General features: G+C 36.8%; 1 long non-coding RNA gene across 7 annotated transcripts in view; it reads right to left on the bottom strand.

The window, feature by feature from the left end:
* LOC138715266 (uncharacterized) overlaps positions 1-14,333 on the bottom strand; it is a 436,977-nt gene extending 422,644 nt beyond the window's left edge. For 3 of the 7 annotated variants that reach the window (XR_011336203.1, XR_011336202.1, XR_011336204.1), the window contains exons 1-3: positions 14,028-14,328; positions 11,815-11,881; positions 1,842-1,890 (exon numbers count right to left, since the gene is read on the bottom strand). This is a non-coding gene — a long non-coding RNA (uncharacterized lncRNA). Of the gene's footprint in view, positions 1-1,781; positions 1,891-11,814; positions 11,882-14,027 lie in introns of all 7 variants that reach the window. The other 4 variants (XR_011336206.1, XR_011336205.1, XR_011336200.1 and 1 more) reach the window with 2 other exon arrangements.
* Positions 14,334-25,954: the final 11,621 nt, after the last annotated feature.

Here is a 25,954-nt window from a genome sequence, read left to right as displayed (position 1 = left end):
TTTTAATCTCAGAGAATTAACGAACAACGAGAGTGTATTGATTTAGTATGCAGTAATAGTACGTTAGCTTAGCAATCCATTATTTTATAATTCAAATTTTAACTATGCCCAATTGAATCGTGTTAAAATACATAAAATAGGCTATATGCATTAAATGCAATGCAAAAAAAATTGGATAATGAGCCAAGCAGATTATGTTGCACTGTTGTAAAAGTTGTTGCTTCCGAGATTCAAGAGCCCCCACAACAAATTAAAAACTTGCGTAACTTACATCTTAGTCGTAGTGAAAAATAAAATTAATATAAAAGGAAAAATGTTCGTCATTTGTTATAACTTGTTTGTAATCTTAATTCAGGCTAGAATTATTACTGCCATATTGTGTTCTGGTAAAATATTAGAGGAGGCACGGCCTCCCTTGCCTCCCCTGAAAATCCGCCGCTGCAGCAGCCCAATGGTCAACTATAATAACTGAACGAGATGCAGCTTACTAAAAATACAGAAGAACCAGAGCAGATGATAATCTAACTCTGTACAATTATGTAACAGAGCGACCCAAGAAATAAATTCGAAACTACGACATGACTTTATTCCACCATCTTCAAATCCATCAGCATTATGGACAGACTCCAAGATAATGGGTATAGGGAGACAGAAGGACCTGGTAAACATTTTTCTATTTCATTAGATACCCTTAATGAACATTTTACAATGATACACTCATAGTCAAATGACCCCAAAGAAAAAGTACAGACAACACATAAACATAATTGTGAGATATATTTGTAAAGTCTTGCTTATAACCTACATATTATACGATTCTATGGAAGAAATGCTTGTATGTAATTTTAAGAAAAAATTTTCACTCTGGCACAGGGAATTGAACCAAGATCTTCATCTCTACATGCAGAATGCTCTTAACAACTGAGCTATGTCAGGAACCGTCCACAGTAACAGCTCTAACTCTTTGTTCCCCTTTGGTCTCATTCCATGTTTGTATGACATGTCACAGTACATCTTTAGATGTCACTACACAGCAGAGCATTTATATATTAAATGACTGATGGTTGGGGTATTTCAACAATTTTACATATTGTTTAGCACATGTTATTTTAGGAGAAATAAATTGTAAATTATGTTTTATTTAACGACGCTCGCAACTGCTATGAACCTGTCGCATTTAAGCACACTTATATGTGCTTAAATGCCATCAACCTGGGCAAAATCGAATCTGCAACCTCACGCACAGAAGGACAGCATTGTACCAACTACACCACCCAGGCCAACTATTTTAGGAGCGCTTGTACTGTGGATGGTCCCTGACATAGTTTAGTTGGTAAGAGCATTCTACGCACAGACATGAAGACCTGGGTTCAATCCCCAGTGTCAGAGCGAAAATTTTATCCTAAAATAACATATTATGATACGTTAAAAGATAAAAATCTGTAGGAATAAAAATATCAATAAATTAATAAAACTAACCCTATGTAAGCCTATGTCCACTTTCTAAAACTCATAATCCAACTTCAAACAATTATCAACTATAAGCATACTACCCATCTTGTCAAAAGCATTGGAATGCTTTGCAGGTCATAGTTTGACTTATTTTTGTGATTTTGATTAAAATATGTTGCAATTAACAAATTAAGCTGGTGGGAGGGGGGGATTTTTTTATGTTTTTGAAGATATTAATATGAGTTTAAACATTGGCTTCTCCGTTCTGCCCCTCCTTTCCCTGTATGTGTACATCCAAACCAAAATATAGGACAACAATACATGGTCACCTGAATAGAATGTCCTTTTTTCTGAGGAAGACCAATTCTTCACTCATGTTTCATTCATACCTTTCAATGGCTGAGATAACTCCTGGCTGTACTCAGTCAAGTAGGATACCTGGAAATATACAAACAAACTTACTGTAAAAGGTTACATTAACTCTTAAGTATTATTGACCGTCTACTAGATCACTCCCTGTTTTCCTGCTTCTCTATTTATCTTATTTTCAAGCCAATTCCAATTCCTTCGTAATTTTGTCAACCTTTCAGTTCGGGTGAGACCTGCACCTCGAGAAAATCACGTGGGTTACCTCAATTTTTTTCTTAAGTGATATTCAGTTCAGTTTGTTTGAAGAGGTCTCACAGACATATTATAGTATGTAGTTGCGTATGTGTATTTCACATACATGCTTTCGTTATTTCTTTTAATTTTTCAGATTGTTGTGTGGAATAACTGTCATCTCTACATGTAAACAAGGCAGAAAAAGCAGGACCTTCTAGGCAACGTGGTTTTCATTCCACGTTTGTAGAGAAAAAACAAATATCCATGCTCTCGATGTGGAGTTCCTATTTGCTTGGAATGCTCCAGGAAAATTTGTGTGAGGTGTTTGCACCAAGGTTGAGTGGTCCTATGAAGGAGCGCAGTGGGTTTATTCCGAGGTTTTCCTCAACCATAAGGCGAATGTCAGGTAATCTATGGCGAATCCTCGGCCTTATCTTGCCAATTACCATCTACGCTAAATAACCTTGTAGTTGGTATAGCATCGTTAAATAACCAACTTAATAACATAATATTATAACCATTTATTATTTAATAGTAAAGTAGGCTATAAAATTCTTACAAGTTTTATCCTTTGCAAACATGAACCACTTCATCTGATCTGTAGTTGTATTGATTGCATCCCTTCTTTTGCATGCAGACATCCATTTTGCAGAAAACTCTTCATTTTCGGAAACTTGAGATATTTTATCTCTCTCCCTTTCGTTTTTCTATAATGATTTTGGCAACCGTAAATGGCACAATATGACATAGCAACATTCTGTGTATCCAACTGATTTCAATACAAAGCAACGTTAGGTCTCAATAATGAATCAGCTTATAAGATTTGCAGAGATGCAAAACAAGTGCCTGCCGCTCAAGTTGCAATCCAGATGACGTAATAGCTAGTGGAAAGAGATGGAGAACATGTGCATGGGTCCACTTGTAAATCTTCCCTTCACGGTTAATCCTATATGTACCTATGTTCTGTTCGATTGGATTCTATTTAAATATATTGTGATGGCAGGCCGAATACTCTCAGCACTTCGGGGAACTTCGTGCGTGTCTGGGAGGAGAGGGGGACGCGAGGCGGCGGAGCGGACGTGACGAAAGCAGAGAGGGGGAAGTAATGCGCCTGCGACTGAGGGAAGAAATCCAGAGAAGTCGAGAGGTGCCATCTTCTGGACATCAGTAAAAATTTCCAGCATCGTACTTTCTCGAAACTATGGTCTAGTTATAAATTCGAGACGCAAGTGATCTGAGCAGTTGTTGCAGTAGTTCCTAGCCAGTCAGTCTTGTGTAGCAGTGAAGCCAGCTTCGAGACCAGAGTTCGACTTGTGTGTGTCCGCAACTGGGGGAGCGTCCTGGAGAGTGCGGCGAATCCGGAGTCTTTGGTTCATTGTGCAGTGGACTGCAGTTGGGGGACCTGAGTTCTGGAAGACTTGGGTTCGATAAACTGTGAACTTGAGTGAATGAGCTAGACGAACTAGCCAAGGCAACGAACTGAGAACTGACAGTGTTGTTTTGTAAATAGTGCTTTGTGAACATTAGTTGAGATTAGCAGTACATTGTTGTTTTCAATGATCCAAGTGAATTGTCATTGTCGTCTGTGGAGTGCAATAATGAATACTGAGTTGCTGTGTGGAGTAGAAATCCCATTGTTGACGGGAGCATTTAAAGCAAATTATAGAAAGTGATTATTGTTGAAACAATAAAGTTACATTGTTGTTTTGAATAAAAGTTACAATATTATATTCTAAAAGATGTGTTGTTTAGTCAACTGTCCGAAGACAGATGAACCTCACAAGTGATACCAAGAAGGCATCACTTATGAGGCAATTATGCCAGGAGATAATGGGGGATGGCCAATTCCTTTCCTCCTCTATTGCATACATCGCCAACTAGCTACATATTACACTAGTCATACTTCAGATGCATACAAACAATTGTTCTTCCTCTGACACATATCGTCAGGTGAGATGTACTGCCTGATAATAGATGTACATATCAGCCAGACTCTCAATCAGAGGATAAAAGGTGTGTTTTACAGTTTATTTCTAGTTAGGAAAGAAGATAACCCGTACTTATTCTAGATTCTGGCTCTTACATAGTACACATTCTGTTGGTTGGTTCTTTGAAGATGGGCTGCTAAGCTATTATGATCAGTAACTTGTCAAAGTAAGGAAATAACAGTGCTCCTTAGAAAGTCTGGGATACAGACCTAGTTTCTATTTTGTAGTTATATCTTCCAAGATTTATTAGCAGATTTTTGTAGAAATATTTGTGTCAATTTTGCTAGTATTTTATTATGTGATATTTAATTTGGTTCTGTGGAAAGAAATGTCGTTCTCCTTGCTTTATTTCACGTTAGTTCCCTTCTTTGTCAAAAAGTCACTTTACTGTTTCCTTCAATTACGTTTTATTGACTGATTACATCGTCAGGGTTGGACCAAGGGGCAAGCCTGGCAGAACATGGTCTAGGATGCCGACTATGGAGGATGCAAATTAGTAACACATTTTCAAATGACATATGTCTGGTAATAACTAAATTACATTTTCTTCGAAAATGTATTGTATCTGTATAATAGTTTAATTGCTCTCTTCCAACTTGCTTAGTGGCTTTTAAGGAACCCGGACGTTCATTGCCGCCCTCACATAAGCCCGCCATTGGTCTCTATCCTGAGCAAGATTAATCCAGTCTCTACCATCATATCTCACCTCCCTCAAATCCATTTTAATATCTTCCCATCTACGTCTCAGCCTCCCCAAAGGTCTTTTTTTCCCTCTGGCCTCCCAACTAACACTCTATATGCATTTCTGGATTCGCCCATATGTGCTACATGCCCTGCCCATCTCAAACGTCTGGACTTAATGTTCCTAATTATGTCAGATGAAGAATACAATGCATGCAGTTCTGTGTTAGGTAACTTTCTCCATTCCCCTGTAACTTCATCCCTCTTAGCCCCAAATATTTTCCTAAGCACCTTATTCTGAAACACCCTTAACCTATGTTCCTCTCTCAAAGTAAGAGTCCAAGTTTCACAACCATAAAGAACAAACAGTAATATAACTGTTTTATAAATTCTTCTTCTTCCAACTAGTTTTATATAATATCACGTAATATTTTATTACAAAAACTACCCCCCATTGAGGGTACCTCTTACGGACTCAGCATATCCTCAAAAAAAATTAATATAAATATGTAAACACACTTATTTACAAATGGCTTTTAAGGAACCCGCAGGTTCATTGCCGCCATCACATAAGCCTGGCATCGATTCCTATCCTGTGCAAGATTAACCCAGTCTCTATCATCATATCCCACCTCCCTCAAATCCATTTTAATATTATCTTCCCATCTACGTCTCAACCTCCCTAAAGGTCTTTTTCCCTCTGGCCTCCCAACTAACACTCTATATGCATTTCTGGATTCACCCATACATGCTACATGCCCTGCCTATCTCGAACATCTGGATTTAATGTTCCTAATTATGTCAGGTGAAGAATACAATGCGTGCAGTTCTGTGTTGTGTAACTTTCTCCATTCTCCTGTAACTTCATCCCTCTTAGCCCCAAATATTTTCCTAAGCACCTTATTCTCAAACACCCTTAACCTATGTTCCTCTCTCAAAGTGAGAGTCCAAGTTTCACAACCATAAAGAACAACCGGTAATATAACTGTTTTATAAATTCTTCTTCTTCCAACTAGTCTTATATAATATCACGTAATATTTTATTACAAAAACTGCCCCCCATTGAGGGTAGCCCTTACAGACTCAGTATATCCTCAAAAAAATTAATGTAAATATGTAAACATACTTACTTACAAATGGCTTTTAAGGAACCCGCAGGTTCATTGCTGCCCTCACATAAGCCTGCCATCGGTCCTTATCCTGTGCAAGATTAATCCAATCTCTATCATCATATCCCACCTCCCTCAAATCCATTTTAATATCCTCCCATCTACGTCTCGGCCTCCCCAAAGGTCTTTTTCCTCCGGTCTCCAGCTAACACTCTGCATATGTAAACATAGATATTAAATTTTAAAAAAGGAAACAAAGAAAAGGGCATGAAAAATTACAATTGCTATTAATGTGGCACCATGTAATTAACTAGGATTTGACAGGATTTTTTAACACAATTATCACAATGTCTTCCCTCAGAGATGTTGACAGAGCTAACTGTCGTCGAAATTCTTCGAAAAAAGCTGGTATAGACCCTCGAGAAACTATGAAGCAAGCCGAATACCTCAACGTGAATTAAGGCATATTTCAGCTTGAAATAGTTGACTGTAGGCTCATAGATCTTCTTCTCATGGTGGACCTCGGCTGACTGATGACATCCTACTTCAAAATGTATTGTGGGGTCCACAATGATGCCATCCATCCTATAGGTTATTTCTGTATTTAGCATTTTTTCATTGTAACACCGAACATGAAATTTGTTCTTTTTTTATGAGAATATGTGTGTTAGATATACTGTTTCATGGTAAGAAATAATATGCAATTAGTTTTTCTCCAACACGTACCATTTGTTTAAAATTCATACTTTTTGTTTTTATGGTTTTCCTTAAGAACGTAATTTTAATGTATAAGGTATACTTGAACATACAAATACGAATATTTGAATCTTCCGCTTTCCAAACATTTAATTAATTCCATTTGTGTTTCTTTTTTTTTCATATTGACAGCCCATCCTGTGTTGCCACCTGTATTAACATTATTAACTAACGTCATATTCCGCATTTTTTTTTTACATTTTCTGGCTGTTCATGATATCCTGCTATAGGTCTAGACGAGTGAGCAAATGCCTTGTATTTCTACTATAACGTGTTTTAAGAAGTGTCTTTTGCTATAGTAGGGAGCAGGAATATTGGCGGATGGAGGTATACCCCTTCATACTAACCCAACCCACGTTCCACCCCTACTTTAGCTGTAAACGTTCTTCGAAGGGTCGCTTCCGAAACATCTTTCACTCCTCGCTACGTAACCTAAAGTCTGTAACATCGAAATAGTGTTTATATATAAACACTGTCTGTGTGTCAGTATGTAGTGTAATTTCTGTGCGCAGCATTATAATTATTTCATTAAACAACAGCACATGTGAACACTTCATTTGTTATAATACAAACAACTGGTATACAATATGCGACATGATTTTATAACTACTATACTGATATCGAATAGCATTCGTATTATGAGGTGAATGAACTAAGAAAATCAGTTGAATTCATATCTTCCAAGTTCGACAGTCTTAGAGAGGAATTGGTGCACACAAGACATGAACTCAACTCCACGCAGGAGGAGATGAAGAGGCTAGTGCAAGAAAATTACCATCTCAAATAGGAAGTGAATGATCTGCAGCAGTACACACGCAGAGACAATATAATGCTATTTGGAGTTCCGGGGGTCGATGAACAATCAACTTATGAAGTCATTGACGAAATATCGGAAGTCATAGGCGGTAGTGAATTGGTGCAACATGATGTAAGCGTAGCACATAGCATACCATCCAGGCCAGGGAAGACGCGTCCTATTGTCATCCGCTTCACAAAGAGTAGAAGTCGTGATGAATGGCTCCAGCTGTTCAGAAATGAGGCCAAAAATCATGGCAGCGGTCCTGGGATTGCGATAAAGAAAGTCAACAGGGACCTTCCGGCAGGAAGAATCACAGCAGGTGACCAATTGACAGCAGTGACCAGAGACCTTTTGAACAAAACAAGGGTTGCAAGAAAAGATGAAGCCAGTCCCGTGAGTAAAATCACTGGTGTTGGCGATGTAAATAATTTGTAAATAGTATTGTGTCGGTACCCAGGTTTTATTTTATATAATATAATTGACTTAACAATGGCTAGTAATGCTGTATTAAATGAAATCCATCAGTGCAAATTTAATAATAATAATAATAATAATAATAATAATAATAATAATAATAATAATAATAATAATAATAGTAATAATAATAATAATAATAATAATAATAATAATAATAATAATAATAATAATAATAATAATAATAATAATAATAATAATACAATGGTTTTTAACGATTTACTTCACTGCAATATTGCCAATATACTATCAGATCTTAAAATATTTCACTTAAACTTATAGTGACCTAATTCCTGTTTTCCTCATTCTCTTAATAACCAGAATTTCAATCATATTACGAAAATTTTAATTTGTTGTATTAATTAAAGTTTTTTTTAAGTATTCATAAACACTATAAATAATTCCTTTCGCTTGGCTCTGCGTATCCGCTCCCTTTCTAGACATGTCGCTCAACTGGGCACAGAAGCAATTCCACTGTTAGTATTGAAAATTACTATTTGAATATGTACAAAGTGAACAGACAACAGCTACAATGACTACTCTCTCAATACCCAACGATTGGCTTGCAAGCAACTACACCCGAACGCATCGACACACTGCCAGTCAGTCATCCCAATGGACAGGTCAGAAGAGAGGGGGTGGTACGTGCAAAAATGTGCTATGTACGACCCGCCAATATCTTTGCTCCCTACTATATAATGCCATGTTTGTGAAAATAATCCTCATTTATTTTGTTATATGTATATGTATATATATATATATATATATTTCTCAAAATCTTCGGTCCTGCTGGCCCTTCACATTTCTGTATTTGGGCCAGCATTCCCTTACTTGCACTATTTACAATTTTAAACAAGACGTATTTTTGACACTTGAAGCCTGTTCTTGCCATGTCATTCAAGTCCCTTCACTTTCACTTGACCATCCTTTTACTTTATCCACTACTATTCTACTTTCCTTCTCTTATTCTCATTTCCCTTAAAAATAATTCCTACCTCCATAACTAACTTAATACTTTAAATAACAATGCACATAACTTATTTAATATAAAAGACCTAACCCTTGTTGACTATTTTACTAAAAACTTGAACTAATATTATATTCACTGTCTAAACTCTTCTCACCCCACACATTAGCACTCGTATCCTAGCAACATTGCTTTCATTTTATTTATAACACTATTTAACACTGAAAAAAGTACAACAGCTCCATTTATCCATTACCTAGCTAACCTACTATTATTTCATCCCACTGATGCACCATTTCGTCAGATTATAGACAGGTTTTTCTCCACTATTGCCCCCTCTTTTCTCACTCCTGGCATGCTTTACACACTCACTACTTCCCCTTCTATTCCCCGCACTTATTTCGCTTCCTCGTTCACCAGTCTCTTCTTTCGTCGGTTCAGCATTCCTCTCTCTCCCCTTCTGCCTTTCTCCACTTCTGTTGCCATCTGATACTATGCTTGTTCCACTGGCTTGGCCTTGGGGTAACGTCATTGCTGGTCGTCTACCAGATGGTGCAGCCGCTGTCTTAGAGTTCACAGACTGAGTGGAATTTGCTGACGATGGGTTCTTTCGACATTCTTCCCTCGCAATAACCTGAGTCACTGCCCTCATGTTTTCCGCAACTTTACCTTTTCTATTTCTTCCACTATTATTAACAATCTTTCTAACTCTCTCCTTTATCTCTAATCTTTTACTTTCGTCAATATTCTCTCCATTTTCCGACGCATTCAAGTTTTCCAAACAAAATTCAACATCAAATAACTCCCCATTAATTATATATATATATATATATATATATATATATATATATATATATATATATATATATTATATATATATGGGGAGAACTTACCTTCAAGCCATCAAGACTCAAGACACCTCTGGTTAAAAAGGCATATGAACTGTACTTTGGATGTCATGTTGGGGACCGAGATAAGTCATGGACATCTCGTATATGCTTCAATTCATGCTCTAGAAATTTGAGAAATTTGCTACAAGATAAACTTATGCAATGAAATTCGTTGCACCAAAATACTATTATTTTTTGTGGGACAGCCGTGACAAAGCAAACCACTACATCCGTAAATAAAGGCCTGCAAGACAAACCTTCATTCCTGAAGTCAAAAGCATTTCCATGAACAACTTGTAAACTCTTAAGATGTCTTTCTGCTATCATTACACATCAAGTTTGGACTGATGGAATATATTTTTAAAAGCACTAGATAGAGAGGCACAAGCCTCATGCACCTCAAGAATAAATTCCCAAAACTAAGTGATGCAAAGATTAAGAAAGGGATGTTTATTGGTCCACAAATAAAAGCAGTTAATCAGGATGAAGACGTCGAAAATCAACTACTGGAATTGGGAAAAATGTCTGGAGTACATTTAAGTCAGTATACACAAATTTCTCTGGAAATAAAAAAAAATCTGTAGATTATAAAGTTAATGTAAGTGAAATATTACACTGCTTTCATGTTATGAGATGTAATATGTCCTTAAATCTACATTTTCTGGACAGTCATCTGGACTTCTTTCCAAAAAACTAAGTGTTATCAGTGATCAACGTGGTGAAAGGTTTCACGAAGAAATATCTACTTTCAAAAGCACTTCACTGGAAGATAGAATGCAAGTATGTCTGTTGAATATTGCTGGTCAATCATCAGAGATCCCCCAAAATCTATCTACAAGCGCAAATCGTCAAGAAAGTAATTTAATTTTTTTTTTTTTACATTATTTGTTTGTCAGTGAAACAACTTAAGCAAGTAAAGAAGTGTTTATACAATAAAAATGGTATGTGATAGAAAATTTTGGAATTTAGAAATGAATTCAGCATATCTCATTTAGTTAAATTCACATAGTTTCATCCAAAGGACAGAAAAAAGGTTTAAAATTGTTGCGTGAGTCAGCACAGGTGTTCAACAGTGAGTATCAAATTCCCATTTAGGTCTGGCAAAGTCCTAAACTTTTCCCAGAATGTTCACATTCCATGCAATTAATTTGTAGATTAGACATAAGTAATAGCCTCACTTCGTACTTCGTGTTGAAAATGGTCGTAATACTCATATGAAACGACGTAATATCCGTAAGGTTATTTGGTTTGATTCATCCAATTAGACTTGGCATGCGATCTTGTATTTAATGTATTATTGAGTCAAGGAAATTCTAAAAAAATATAGTAATATGAAAAAAAAATAAAACAAGTCAAACAGTTATGGATACCGGTAGATACAATTATTTCTATCGTGAGATAAGCCCATGTTACGAAATTGTAACTAAATAAGAAAGAAAAATAGGTGTCCATTCCTGTGGTGTAATGGTTAGCTTGCCTGACTGTGAAACAAGCAGGTCCAGGGTTCAAATCCTGGTTGGGACAAGTTAACTGGTTGGGGTTTTTTTCCGAGGTTTTCCTTCAACCACTTGAAGCAGAATTGCCAAGTAACTTTCGGCATTGGATTTCGGATTCATTTCGCCTTCATTACCATAATTTTATGTATAATTTCATTAGTTACAGGTCGATCAGAGAATAGTGGCAGGTATAGTTCTGAGATTCGCCAACAGGCACCATTTGTCTGGGGGAGCTCCAATAATCCTAGGGAGCTGTCGGGGCTTCTATAGTAGAATATTTGAATAGATGGCACCTTGGTAAGTCATAGTCTATGATGGCGCAGCCTTCTGGTCAAAGGATGCTACAGAACACAAGCACATGAATTGCAAACAGATGTCACCTATCTGAAAAGGTGGCATATTAACAAGGAAGATGGAGGGGCAGTACCATCATGGCAAACCCATGAAAAGTCAGTGAATATTCGGTGGCAATGAAGAGAAAACAAGGTTAAGGTTCGTAATATTCCAGAAAGACGTTGTCATTGTCTACACACCCCATATGTCTTATGAATCTATCCCGACACATTCCATTGCAAGTTAATGTTACGGTACCTACTTACTTATAAAACATAGTCATCCTGTCTGACTCCAAAGCTGCAATCCAGTCCATCAGCTCAACTACATCCCCTAAAATGGAAAAAGTAAAAGAAATTCATTGCATGGTAAAACAAATTCAAATGCTAAATAAAAAAGTGATCTTCCAATGGATCCCGGGCCACTGTGGATTGAACAGTAACGAGAAAGCAGATATGTTAGCAAAGAAAGGAACTAAGATCAACTTAAAAACAAATTTCGAGTTCCCATATGAATCAATAAAACTAGTCATAAAAAGAATAAGTAACAGTGAACAGGCGAAACATCAAAATTCAAAATGGAAAGAATCATTCAAAGATCCAAAACTAATTCCTGATCTACCTCGAAAATCTCCTGTGGCCATGTTTAGATTGATTAGTAGTCATGATTGCCTCAGTAAACACCTCCATCGTATTGGAGTACTGAATTCACCTAAATGCTTACTGTGCACCAGAGAAGAGGACATGGAGATGGAGCACCTGGCTAATTGTGAAACTCTTAGGACATTTGTGGATCTTCCATCAAAATATTGAGAAGCAAGAAGGATGATGATTTCATTGTTAAATCCAGAGCATTACATACACACACACACTTACTTATAAATGGCTTTTAGGGAAACCGGAGGTTCAATGCCACCCTTGCATAAGCCCATCATTGGTCCCTATCCTGAGCAAGATTAATCCAGCACTTTATTCTCACACAACCTTACCTTTATGCAAATCTGGCTTTCAGATACTTATAACGCCCTGTGAAGCTTTGTTCCTCTCTCAGAGTGAGAGTCCAAATTTCACAATCATATAGAACAACCGATAATACAACTATTTTATAAATTCTAACTTTCACTTTTCTTTTAAAGCAGACATGACAAAAGCTTCTCAACCAAATAATAGCAGGCATTTCCCACATTTATTCTGCATTTAATTTCCTCCAAAGTGGTATTTATATTTGTACTGTTACTCCAAGATATTTGAATTTTTCCTCCTCTTCGAAGGATAAATTTCCAATGCAAAATAAGCTAACTTAAGGTAAGCAAAGTTTAAAACGAAGCTTCCTCAACTCATCTAACCTAAGGTAAAGTAAGCTAACTTAAGCTAGGCTAAGCAAAGCTAACCTAAGGTAAGGTAAGTTAGGGTAAGCTAAGCTCACCTAAATCATTCTAACCATGAAATTCTAGTATCCTTAGTAACAATAACATTTGGCCACAACACACAGCTCACAGCTCCTATTCTCATCCAACAGACCTCAACACCATACAATACAACACATTGCTTGTGTCCAGAATTCCGCAATCCCAGTGGACAACATTACAAATCCGCATTTCTTTACAAGTACAGTAATTGGAGCGCGAATGAAATGAATGTAAGTACAAGTCTAAAGGCATGAAGTGCACTTATGTCGTTCTCCTGGGAAAATTTCGTTTCCTTCTCCACCCCTTTCTCCTTCTCATCCTTAGCTACAAATAGTTCCACTGTCATTGATGGGGTTAGATAGAGTTCAATGAGGGAATAGATTTGTGATAGACCTAAGTAGCTCCACTGTCAGAGATAAGATTAGGTAGGGTTAAGGAAAAGAAATTAGTGACAAGTAGCTCCAGTGTCAGTAGTAAGGTTAGCTAGGGATACTAGGGATACTAGCGCACACGCACTTTCTGGAGTTCTGATACATAAATGTGAGAACTAGGCTCACCAAAAAGAGATAAAGTAACAATCGCACTGTAGGCCTACTTTCTCAGAATCAGGGATGCTGAAATTTACTTCATCTGTACTATTGTATTTATGGTCCAGGGAAAATACTACCTTTTTAGATGTTTTCAAAGAACATGCTAATCCATAACTCTTCAGAAGAACTACACTGCAGACAAACATCACTTTCGCTGTAGAATTACTAGTATAACATGCGAGAGATCCCGGACGAATTAGCCTACTATGGAAATGGTCAGTTTCCCTAGCAGGCTATATTCTCCTAGCATTGAGTCTTCTACCATTGTTTAATTCTCGTGTCAAGTTGCTTCAATGTAAAGGACGGAAGTTTGCAGCACTGTAAGTAAGACATTTTAAATACTGTGACTATTTGGAAGAACCTCATTCAATCCCCCTACCAAATTAACGAAGATGCAAAACAGAAAACAGGCTAAATACGTGAGGTAGCTATCATCTCTTTCTAATGACCATAAGCTCAACCAACCCAAGTATTTACCTACCTGTATCCTAGAGTCGTTCCGTTTGTTAGTTACAACTCTCTTCTTCTGCTACAAGTTTTCCATTCACTGTACACTAATGTTTTTCTCTTCTCATTGTTCTTATATAGGAATTCTTCCTGTCTCACCTATTAAGCTTCCTCCTCTAAAGATATGCATACTGGAATGAAAATACAATTCAAGTAGAGTAAAAATTCCCTTGATAATTATATTAAAGCGGTTTGAGTACACATTTCAGTGGACGATACAAACAAGCCCACAAGCCACAAATCGTAAAACACACACGAAAAACCGGCAAAAATAAAACAAAGGAGCATCAGTGTCGCCAATCTTCAGCGGTTTTTTCCACTAGATCTGGTGTTTTCCCGTATTGGTTTATGAAATTTGTGTTATTCATATAAATTTATTACGGATATTTTAAGATTCACAGTGGCAAAATAATCTCACTTTCTATTTTCTTCACACTGATAATATAATAATTTTGCAACTTCTGCACTGATCAATAGCAGGTTTTCAACAATTGAGTTGGCAGCACTCATAAACAGAATGCTCTATACAGATTATCCAATAGCCATGTAAAGCGAAAAGAAATGTACCTCGTCAGGAGATGGGAAAAGTTGTATTTTTTTCGTAATAGTTCCAACTGATCCAGTTCCTTCTCCTTGAAAATACTAAGTTCCAAATAATAGTTCAGAAATAACAGTGCCATATATAACTATATTGACAGTTTAGCGGCCGACTGACAGCTGGTGTCGGTGGGAGCTATCAATTATTGACGTTAGATGAAACATTTATTGACAATTGACGGGAAGATAAAAAAAAATACAAAAATGTACATAAAATAAAAGACAAAACATAACAATGCTAACATTGTGTGCACAATAAATGTCGCCAAGAGAGCTATTGAGCATTCAGATTCACCACGTGAGAACTGTAACTTGGCAACTCGACCGTTGTTACCATAGCAACCGTTGCTTACGAGATTCTCGTAAGCAACGATAGCAACAGGCTATAAAGTATAAAGAAGAATCAGTAGGGACAACTCTTGTCGGCACCTTTGATGTTTGTACTAAAATCCAGAGCAGTGTATATTGGAGAGTACCGCATTCTTTTGATCCGACAAATGCCGCCGCGGCGGCCATTTTTACTCCTGCGGAGAGACTGTACAACGCAAGACTTGTGTAGGAACAGAGGTTTCTAGTGCGATATTTCATTGTTATCTTGAAGAATGCCGTGTTGTTGTGCAGTTAATCAATGTGTAATCAATTGTCGATGTACAAAATTAGCACTTAGTCATAAACAAGAGGAAGAATATACTTCAATGATTAATTTCTCAATGACATAATATTTTCAATGCGGGCTAAAGCAAGGAGATGCACTATCACCTTTACATTTTAACTTCGCTCTAGAATATGCCATTAGGAAAGTTCAGGATAGCAGAGAGGGTTTGGAATTGAACGGGTTACTGCTCCTTGTATATGCGGATGACGTGAATATGTTAGAGAATATCCACAACTATTACGGAAAACACGGGAATTGAAGCAAGTAAAGCGATAGGTTTGGAAGTAAATCCCGAAAAGACAAAGTTTATGATTATATCTCGTGACCAGAATATTATTCGAAATGGAAATACAATATAAATTTAGAAATTTATCCTTCGAAGAGGTAGAAAAATTCAAATAACTTTGGAGCACCAGTAACAAATATAAATGACATTCGGTAGGAAATTAAACGCAGAATAAGTGTGGGAAATGCCTCTTATTATTCGGTTGAGAAGATTTTGTCATCTAGTCTGTTGTCAAAAAATCTTATATTACCGGTTGTTCTGTATGATTGTGAAACTTGGACTCTCACTTTGAGAGAGGAACAGAGGGTATGGTTGTTTGAGAATAAGGTAATTAGGAAAATATTTGGGGCTAAGAGGAATGAAGTTACAGGAGAATGGAGAAAGTTACACAACGGAGAACTTCACGCATTGTACTCTTCACCTGACATAATTAGCAACATTAAATCCACAGGTTTGAGATGGGCAGGACATGTAGCACGTATGGGCGAATCCAGAAATGCATAGCATATAGTGTGTTAGTTGGGAAGCCGGAGGGGAAAGATCTTTGGGAAGACCGAGACGTAGATGGGAGGATAATATTAAAATGGATTTGAGGGAGGTGGGATATGATGATAGAGACTGGATTAATCTTGCACAGAATAGGGACCGATGTGGAGGTTATGTGAGGGCGGCGATGAACCTCCGAGTTCCTTAAAAGCCGTAAGTAAGTAATGACATAATATTTATAATTGAAAATATCAAGGTGGGCAAAAGCGGACGTTGGAAACCATTCCAAACTGGTATAATACTGGTAACAAAAACAGTTCTTGATTCTCAAGGAAGTTGTCATAATAAAGCGAACTTCAAATATATTATGCTAGATAGATCCACGCAGGATGCGTTAGAAAATTTATTTTCTACTTTCCGTTCCATAAATCCAATCCCGGATGCAAAAGAATTCAAAACTGCATTACGATTTCTCAATTTTTCTCATAAACGGAGCATGGATATTACGCAGTTTGCGATTCTGAACAATTAGTTGAGTTTCTAGGTACAGATGTAAGTAAATCCGAAGCAGAAAGGTCTAGTGAAGATGAATGTGAGCAAAAGGAAATTGATATAGGCTAAATTGTAATTTAACTGAAAACAGAAATAACTTGAGTGAACAACAAGCTCTTTACTACTTGTTGGGATCAGTTTTGTTCAAAATAAAACAAAGTAAGTTATATAGTATTTGTGAAAACTGTTTTTCATCTCTAATAGTAATAACTGGTAATAGGGATGAATCTGTAAATTTTATTAGCACATTAGTGACTCTCAAGTCATACAAGGATATGTCACTTGTATACCCTTGTAAATCTGTAAATGTAGAAAAATGTATAACGTTGGTAGAAAATGAGTTGACAGTAAAGGATTAATTATTAACACTTCAACTCATATGTTCCCAACTTGTCATAATATTTTTGAAAAAGTCTGATCATCGTATTTTAGAACTAGAATGTATTTATTGTTAAGAGAATTGTCTGTTATAGCAAATGCACTACAACAATCTGCTAAATGGTGGTAGTGGAAGTGTTGGTACGAGAACTGCATAGAAAATTGCTGATGTTATCCCTATTGAAATGGACACAACATAAATAATAAAGTGTTATCTCTAATCAGTCATTTCACTGTGACAATAATGTTTATTAATCCTCGTCTTCTGTATTCAATAAACCACAACAACATGTATGATATCGTCTTTATTGACCTTCCTTCTAGCATTACTGCTTATGCGTCTGTGCCGAGCCAGGAGTAAATATGGCTGCCGCCGCCGAGAATGCGGTACTCTCTAATATACACTGCTCTGCTAAAATCAAGCTCAGGAAAGTCTAGTTCTCAATGAATCCACTATATCGTAAGTATCATCAGAGTTAACAGTTGATTTTAGCGATCAGCTGTTTAGACATGTTAAACTTTCCGCTAAACTGGAGAATTTGCTACGGTAGCTTTGAACCCGCCGTTACGGTCACGGCCAAATTTAACTAAATACACAATGTCGCCAACATAAGGACCAGTGTTGCCAACACATAAATTATATTCCCGTCAGTAAAACACCTGGAAATCCGTCAGAATCCGTCAAAATTAAAAAAAGATCCACTCAATATACCTACTTATATATAAATAAAAAAACAAATTTTAACACAACTTACCAATCTTGATTAAAGTAAAAGTTCATCCACATCATCTGCCTCTAGTTCTGCAGTTGATGTGCTGGGTTGGTCTACGCTGCCATTGTGCCAATTTGGTTGCGAACATCGTCTGGTAGGGTATAGTCATGACAGCATTTTTTTACACGCTTAAGTCCAGCACGCACAGTTAGGATCGAATTCACCATATTGGTTTTAAGTCTATTTCTGAGGGAAGTTTTCACATTGTTGAGTATACTAAATGCTCTTTCCACGTCAGCATTCGACCACGGTAGAACCAAAATCATCATGGCAAAGTCTGAGAGTTCTTGAAATGGATTTTGAGAACTTGCATCCTTATATGACGCGATCTCATGCCAAAATTCAATCGTGTTGGTAACATTTTGCCATTGAACAGTGGTTAATTTAGACCATTGAAAATCAATTTTTGTTATTACATTTCCAGTTAACCCTAATTCTTTGGCTAATGGGATTATACTCTCTTCAACTACTCTCAAACACTGTTCTGGTGCAATTAAAGACACTTTTTGCAAAACCTGTACATTCCTCGGCAGTCGCCGTTGGAGTTCGTCTGCTAAGCAAAACAGAAAAATTTCGCACCTATTGCGAAACAATTTTTCATTATCAGGGCTGATTTTATTGTCCTTTTTCAAATCAGTTAATAAAATTTCTACTTCATGGCCAAGATAAATATTAGGGGACTTGTATTTTCTAACTTCCACGGTTAGCAGATCTCCCCTATAACCAGGCACAACAATTCGTCTAGTAATACCTACAATGAGTAGAATTAAATCTTTAAGAAGCTTCGAAGGATCTGCTGTACTTGACTGGAATGACTTATTGACTTTCTGACATTCTTCTAGATATGGTTTAAGAAATACAATATAGAGTTTATTGATGACGTCACAGTACATACCATATAAGAGTTCAGCTGCGTAGCACTTATTTTGAAGTCTAGATGTCTCAAAATGTGTCTGTAATTCAAGCCACTGATTTAGTATGCGATTGACAGCAACTTCAGTCAATGGCCACCTTGTATTTGACTGCTGTACAATTTTAAGGGGATCATCTCCATCATTTATTGCTTGGAATAAAAACCTATATGTGATCTGTCGAGAAGATGACGTTGAAAACCAAGAATAAGTTTCAGATATTAAAAATTCAACATTTCTTGGCAACATTTCTGCAGCAGAGGACACAGCTAACTGAACTGAGTGACAAACACATGGAATCAATACAAGATTACTGACTTCCTGCTTCAGTTTCTGATAGACCCCATTGTTATAATAATTATATTGTTTTAATAATGCCTACCATTACTGACGCATTGTCGGTCCCCACGCCTTTCATTTGTTTAATGTCTAACCCGTAGTCTGAAAGTAATGACTTTATTGCATTCACAATACAATCTGCATTTCCCTGTTCTAGTTCAACAATTCCAAGAAAAGTGGATACAATTGTATGTTGTTGTTTCGAATAATATACAATGCACACAGCCAATAGTTTTATGACAGAAATATCTGTTGATTCGTCAATAAGAAGACTAAAATGGCCACTATCAACATCGCTCTTTAGTTCTGATTTAAAATGTTGGAAAAGAATATTCCTAATCAAACCACTGCACTTTGTGCGGTAAAGTCGTAAAAGAGAAGCATGGTCAGCACCTTTGAAAAATCTCTTGGTAAGATCGGAAAGATGATCAACAGATCTTACTGAGCAATGGTTATTTTATAATTTTCCGCACAATATCCTTGTTGAAGAATGTCTTCTTTTGAAATGTCCGTATCTATGTTGTGTAGTATCCCTCTAGTAGACCTATGTATTTGATATGTAATAATTGTACTGAGTATCAAAATTTAGGTGTTATTTTTTGTATAAATAAGCTAATATTCTGTTCGGCTCAACTGTAGAATATCTTTTGATAATTATGAATAATAGAGAAAAGCGCACAACGTGCAGATTACAAGAGTTTAAAAATTCTCGCTATTGCAAAACTTTGTGTGACACACTAAGCAGTTTTTGCACTCGAGTAGTTGATAATCATGCCCCCCCCCCCCCCAAGCTTTAACATATGAAGGAGTGCCAACATCCCTCTTGATAAAAGAAAGAATGTGGAAGTGAAATGTTCAGTCCATCATTACACTTTTAATAAATACACAGTGAAATGTATATTGAATAATAATCTTCTAATACTCCTGTTACTTCCACATCCATTCTAAACCATTTATGTATGACTGAATCCGATAGTAGCAATTAGGCCTACAAACAATAAAACACCATTACACTGCCATGACAATGTCATATTCTGCTAATTTCCGCCCTATACAAGAACCAATCAGATTCACTGATGGTGGCTGATGGATACTGCCACCACCTCTTTTTATTTTCTCAGGCCATCACCTTCACATGCTGATGGAACTGGTGCGACAATGCTGGAGCATCAGTGACGTCATCACTGAAATTCGGAAAACACTGATGTCATCAGATTGCTCAGTGCTGAGATTCAAAATATGCTCGATTGCTCTATCCTGTCCTTTTATCCTTTTAGCGAGGATGCGAATTAATGGGGGGAATCCCCTCCTGTTGGAAGTTATCCCCCTTCCATAAATTCATATTCACATATTCACAGAGCCAAAGGCAACTAACCCACAATTACAAAATGAGTAAATAAATTTAAGAGGATCCTGACAGAAATTATTGGTTTCACAATTTATTTTAATTGGTCTACATTTAATAAATACAAAACAATATCATGAATCTATAACAATGTATAGTTTGAAAAAATGCTTAATAATGAACAATACAAAATTGTGGGTTGGTCACCTTTGGCTCTGAGCCCGTCAACTATTTTAATACAAGTATACTTTATAAAGTAAGCAAAGAAAATAGTATTGATGTATTATCATCACTGACAAGCTGACATCAATAACTTAGGAATTACACATCTTAACCCTGCTCATGAATATAATTATTATTATTATGATCAAGATGGAAGACAAGCAACTCAGTGCGGCGACCAAGCGTTGAGCCGTATCGAATGAGGATAATAATAATTGCATGTATGGTATTCTCTATCTAGGATTCTATCCTCCTCCCCCCCCCCCCCCACATCAGAAATCTTAATTCACACCCAGCTCTCAGCTGAGTACGAAGAGAATTAACTCAGTGCTAGATTAACCCAAATTTTTTCTTAGTGATTCTCGGCCATTTTACGAGTTTGGGTCTGGTCGCAGGGGATGGGGGGAACCCTCCTTATTGAGTGCCTCTTGGATTCTATATAGTGCAAGAGAGACTAGAGCCCTAGACTAAAGTCAGTCAGATTGAGAAACAGATCGGAGACTGGTTGGAACAGCAAGAATAAAATGCTTTCTACTGAAGGTAGGAAAAAACAAAATGTAACATGACCAACCTCGAACTGTCTTCAGAATTAATTAGAAAATAAAAGGAATGCTGCACAGCCTACATATTGTAATTGTACAGATTTATTAATTTGTTATAGATAAATATGGACCTCACAAATGTCTGCGGTTTTGATTTATGTTAAATTTTATAGGCCTACTAGTAAGTCTAAATTATATTTAGTAATCAAGCACCAAGCAATCAGCGTAGCTCAGTCGGCTGAGGCTCTTACCTGTCATCCAGAGTTGCACTTGGACGTGAGTTCGATTCTCGCTTGAGCTGATTACCTGGTTGAGTTTTTTCCGAGGTTTCCCCAACAGTAAGGTGAATGTCAGGTAATATATGGTAAATCCTCGGCCTCATATCGTCAAATACCACCATGCTATCACCAAGTCCAGTGATGTTAAATAACCGAGTAGTTGATACAGCGTCATTAAATAACCCACTAAAAAAATTAATAAACATCTCACCCGATTTGTAATGCAATAAGTAGGCCTATATATTCGCATTATAAAACTTAACATTCTGACAATAGCAATATGGTCTAGGCAATCAGCAACGAGACATTGTAGAAGGGTGACGACTCAGTTCCTGCAATAGTAGCGAAGTGAAGTAGTTGACCTGAAGAGTGGAAAAAAGTATGTGGAAAAGAACTGAACATAATGGATACAGTGAGCATAAGGGCGAACATCGATGAAATGAATAGGAAGATAGAGATTCTACAGGAGGAAAATAATAAGCTGAAAGGAAAATTAAAATAGTTGGAAGACGAACAATATAAGAAAAACTTGATATTTTTTGGTGAAAAAAAAAAAGACAAGGAACAATCATGGGAAACTTATGAAGTGATTGTGAATATGTGTTGGGAATGGTTAGAACTTGATATTGGGAATGAACAAGTGAAGGAGGTTTTCAAATTAGGAAAAGGAAAGCAAAACATGCCTCTATTGGTGAATTTCGAATGCAGTGACAAAGGAAAAGATTTTGGGAAAGAGAAAATTAGGTGGTACTAAAAGGTTCAAGTATTAGTATAGACACTGACTTCGAATATGAAGTGAGATGTAGAAGAAAGATTTTGGTACCTTTTTATTGGCAGCAAGGAAAATGGACATTTTGCAAGACTATATAAAGATAAACTGAAAATCAATGGTGAGTTCTTTGATGTGGAATTTTATCCAGAAAGTATAAACCAGAAAGAATTAGGGGAACATGTAAATAAATAAAAAAAAAAGAAGATACTTGAAAGATAAGGTGAGACATAGTGAGGAAACATTCAAGGACAGAAATGGTCGAAACAGACGGAGATGGAAGGTCAAGAACATAAGGGAGTGCGGAGGCTGTTAAACATCTAGACACAGCAGATTTCAGTAACACCACAAGCATGAAGCTAAGATCCTTAATGGGCGTGACAACAAAGGTAATGAACGAAGGAAATAACGTCAGGAAAAGAGTGGGGAATAACGACTTCGAGACTTGGAGGAAACCATTTATGGTAGGCCAAGCAAGAGGAGAGAAGAATGAAGACTGTCAGCTGGTGAAGAATCAAGAGAAGGCCAGGAAAGAAGATAAAGGGAAAAGAAGAGATAGGTCGAATAGTAAAGGGACACTGACAATGAGAAGCAAACAGAATGTGATACAAAGATGTAATAGTAAAGAAAAACCAGCCTACAATTTAAGAAAATAGTGTGTAGGTCGGGGAAAAAGTGGCAAAGGATATTGAAAAGAAAAAATTAAAAAGAGTGAGAAGATCATAATGTTATAAAGGTTGTGAAGTATATAAATATAGTGTAAAGTTAATAATTCATTAGGAAAGTTCAGGATAACAGACAGGGTTTGGAATTGAATGGGTTACATCAGCTGCTTGTCTATGCGGATGACGTGAATATGTTAGGAGAAAATCCACAAACGATTAGGGAAAATACGGGAATTTTACTGGAAGCAAGTAAAGAGATAGGTTTGGAAGTAAATCCCGAAAAGACAAAGTATATGATTATGTCTCGTGACCAGAATATTGTAGGAAATGGAAATATAAGAATTGGAAATTTATCTTTTGAAGAGGTGGAGAAGTTCAAATATCTTGGAGCAACAGTAACAAATATAAATGATACTTGGGAGGAAATTAAACACAGAATAAATACGGGAAATGCCTGTTATTATTCGGTTGAAAAGCTTTTATCATCCAGTCTGCTGTCTAAAAATCTGAAAGTTAGAATTTATAAACCAGTTATATTACCAGTTGTTCTTTATGGTTGTGAAACTTGGACTGTCACTTTGAGAGAGGAACATAGGTTAAGGGTGTTTGAGAATAAGGTTCTTAGGAAAATATTTGGGGCTAAGAGGGATGACGTTACAGGAGAATGGAGAAAGTTACACAACACAGAACTGCACGCATTGTATTCTTCACCTGACGTAATTAGGAACATTAAATCCAGACGTTTGAGATGGGCAGGGCATGTAGCACGTATGGGCGAATCCAGAAATGCATATACCGGTAGAGTGTTAGTTGGGAGACCGGAAGGAAAAAGACCTTTAGGGAGGCCGAGACGTGGATGGGAAGATAATATTAAAATGGATTTGAGGGAGGTGGGATATGTTGATAGAGAATGGATTAATCTTGCTCAGGATAGGGACCAATGGCGGGCTTATGTGAGAGCGGCAATGAACCTCCGGGTTCCTTAAAAGCCAGTAAGTAAGTACCGTAAGTAAGTAAGTAAAGTTAATAATTGAAGTGATCTAAGAAGTAAAGCGAGCTATGTAGGAGTAGGAAGTAACCATGATACATGTCAGTAGGTCTAAGAAGTAGGAAAGAAAGGTTGAAACGGATGGAATAGTTGGTGTGGTGAAAATTGAGTCTGGAATAAATAGTTAACATCGTGAGAGGGATAGGGAATTAGATTTAGATTTAAATAGGTTTTGAGCGATAAATATAGAGTCGAACAAGTAAAGTATGAAATAGATAAAGTGATAAGAGAAAAGAAAGGACATGGAAGGACCAGTGTAGAACAATGGAAGATAAGTGCATGAGTCATTCACATTATCTAAAGTGTAAGAATATAGTATAAAGGTAGTAAATTAATTAATGAAGTGATGTAAATAGCAAAGTGAGCGAGGAGTATGAATTAACCATGTTACATGTCAGTAAGGACTAATAAGAACTAGGAAAGTAAGGAATATAGTATCAGGTGGGATAAAGAATATGAAAAAATACGAGTATAATAAGTAAGAGATAGAAACGGTAATGAAAAGTGTGTGTAGTGAAAATAGAGACTGTGATAGATAGTGAACGAAATGGTAGAGATAGGGAAATTAGTTTTAGATAGGTTTTTAGAGCAATATGTACCGGTAGTGTTAGATGAATAAAGTGCGAAATAGATGAAATGATAAGTCAAAGATTGGACTTGGAAGGACAGAAAGTTGAATAAAGGAAGATAAGTACATAAGTCGTCCACTAAGTTTATAATTGATTTAAGTAGTATAAGAATGGGAATGCTGGTCTGAATACAGGAATGTGAAGAGACAGCAGGATGAGTGACAATATCTCACACCTCATTTTCACATCTTTCTCTCATATCTCTCTTTCACATCTCTCACACCTCTCTTTTACATCTAACACCTCACACCTCTCTCTCACATCTCACATATCTCATCACACCTTTCTTTCACATCTAACACCTTACACCTCTCTCTCACATTTTTCACTTCTCTCACACCTCTCTTTCACATTTAACACCTCACACCTCTCTTTCACATCTAACACTTCACACCTCTATTTCACATCTAACACCTCACACCTCTCTCTCACATCTCTCACACCTCTCTTTCACATCTAACACCTCACACCTCTCTCTCACATTTTTCACTTCTCTCACACCTCTTTCACATCTAACACCTCACACCTCTCACACCTCTCTTTCACATCTAACACCTCACATTCTCTCTCTCTCTCTCTCTCCCCCCCTCTCTCTCTCATCATATGGTCTAGGATAGGAGAAGCAAGCGAGACTTGTGCTGCACTTAGGAATGGATTTCAGTCTCTCTTGAACTGACTGATGATAGTTGGGTTTTTAATGATATTTCCCAACTGCAAAGCAAACTGTTTTGTTTTGCCGGCCATTAATACAAAGATTTTCATTTCAGTTGCCTGTAAAAATGTTCTAATATCTACTACCGAAATTTAGATACTATTTTTAGTCATATTTAATAACACTGTATTACGAGGATAATTCCAGAAAATATGTAGAGTTACTTGAACTGCAATATACTTTATTTTTTCAATATACTTACATCAACATCGTGCAAAATAATCCCCTTGGAGTTTAATGACTGCTTCTCAACGTTGTGGTAGCTGTTGGTGCCATTTAAGTTTCTAAAATGTAGACCTCAAAGCAGATTTTCCATTTTAGAGAAAAGACCATGGTCAGGTGGACTCATTCGGTCTATAGGCTGGATAAGGGAGTGATTCCCACATGTAATCGGTTAATATGGCAAACATTGGCTCAGTAATATGAGATCTCGCATTATCGTGAAGAGGCAGCACAGCAGATTGCAATAGCAGTGTTCGGTTCTGGCGAATTTTTGGGTACAATTTCTTACGAAAAAAACCTTGAGTAGTAACCTGCAGTGACTGATGTATCAGTATTGATAAAAATAACCTCTGCAGTGAAGTTCATAGATGATTTCGAGCCTCCAGGGCATTGGTTGTCTCCTATGGCATGGAAGCATCAAGACCAATGAAAAATGGTGCTACACACTTTTCAAAACATTTCAAGCATTTCAGTTAGTGTATGCCCAATTTC

The sequence above is a fragment of the Periplaneta americana genome, chromosome 15, assembly GCF_040183065.1.
Source record: "Periplaneta americana isolate PAMFEO1 chromosome 15, P.americana_PAMFEO1_priV1, whole genome shotgun sequence".
NCBI classification, from domain to species: Eukaryota; Metazoa; Arthropoda; class Insecta; order Blattodea; family Blattidae; genus Periplaneta; species Periplaneta americana.
Note: the sequence above shows the minus strand (reverse complement) of the source record. Positions and strands in the feature narration are given on the sequence as shown.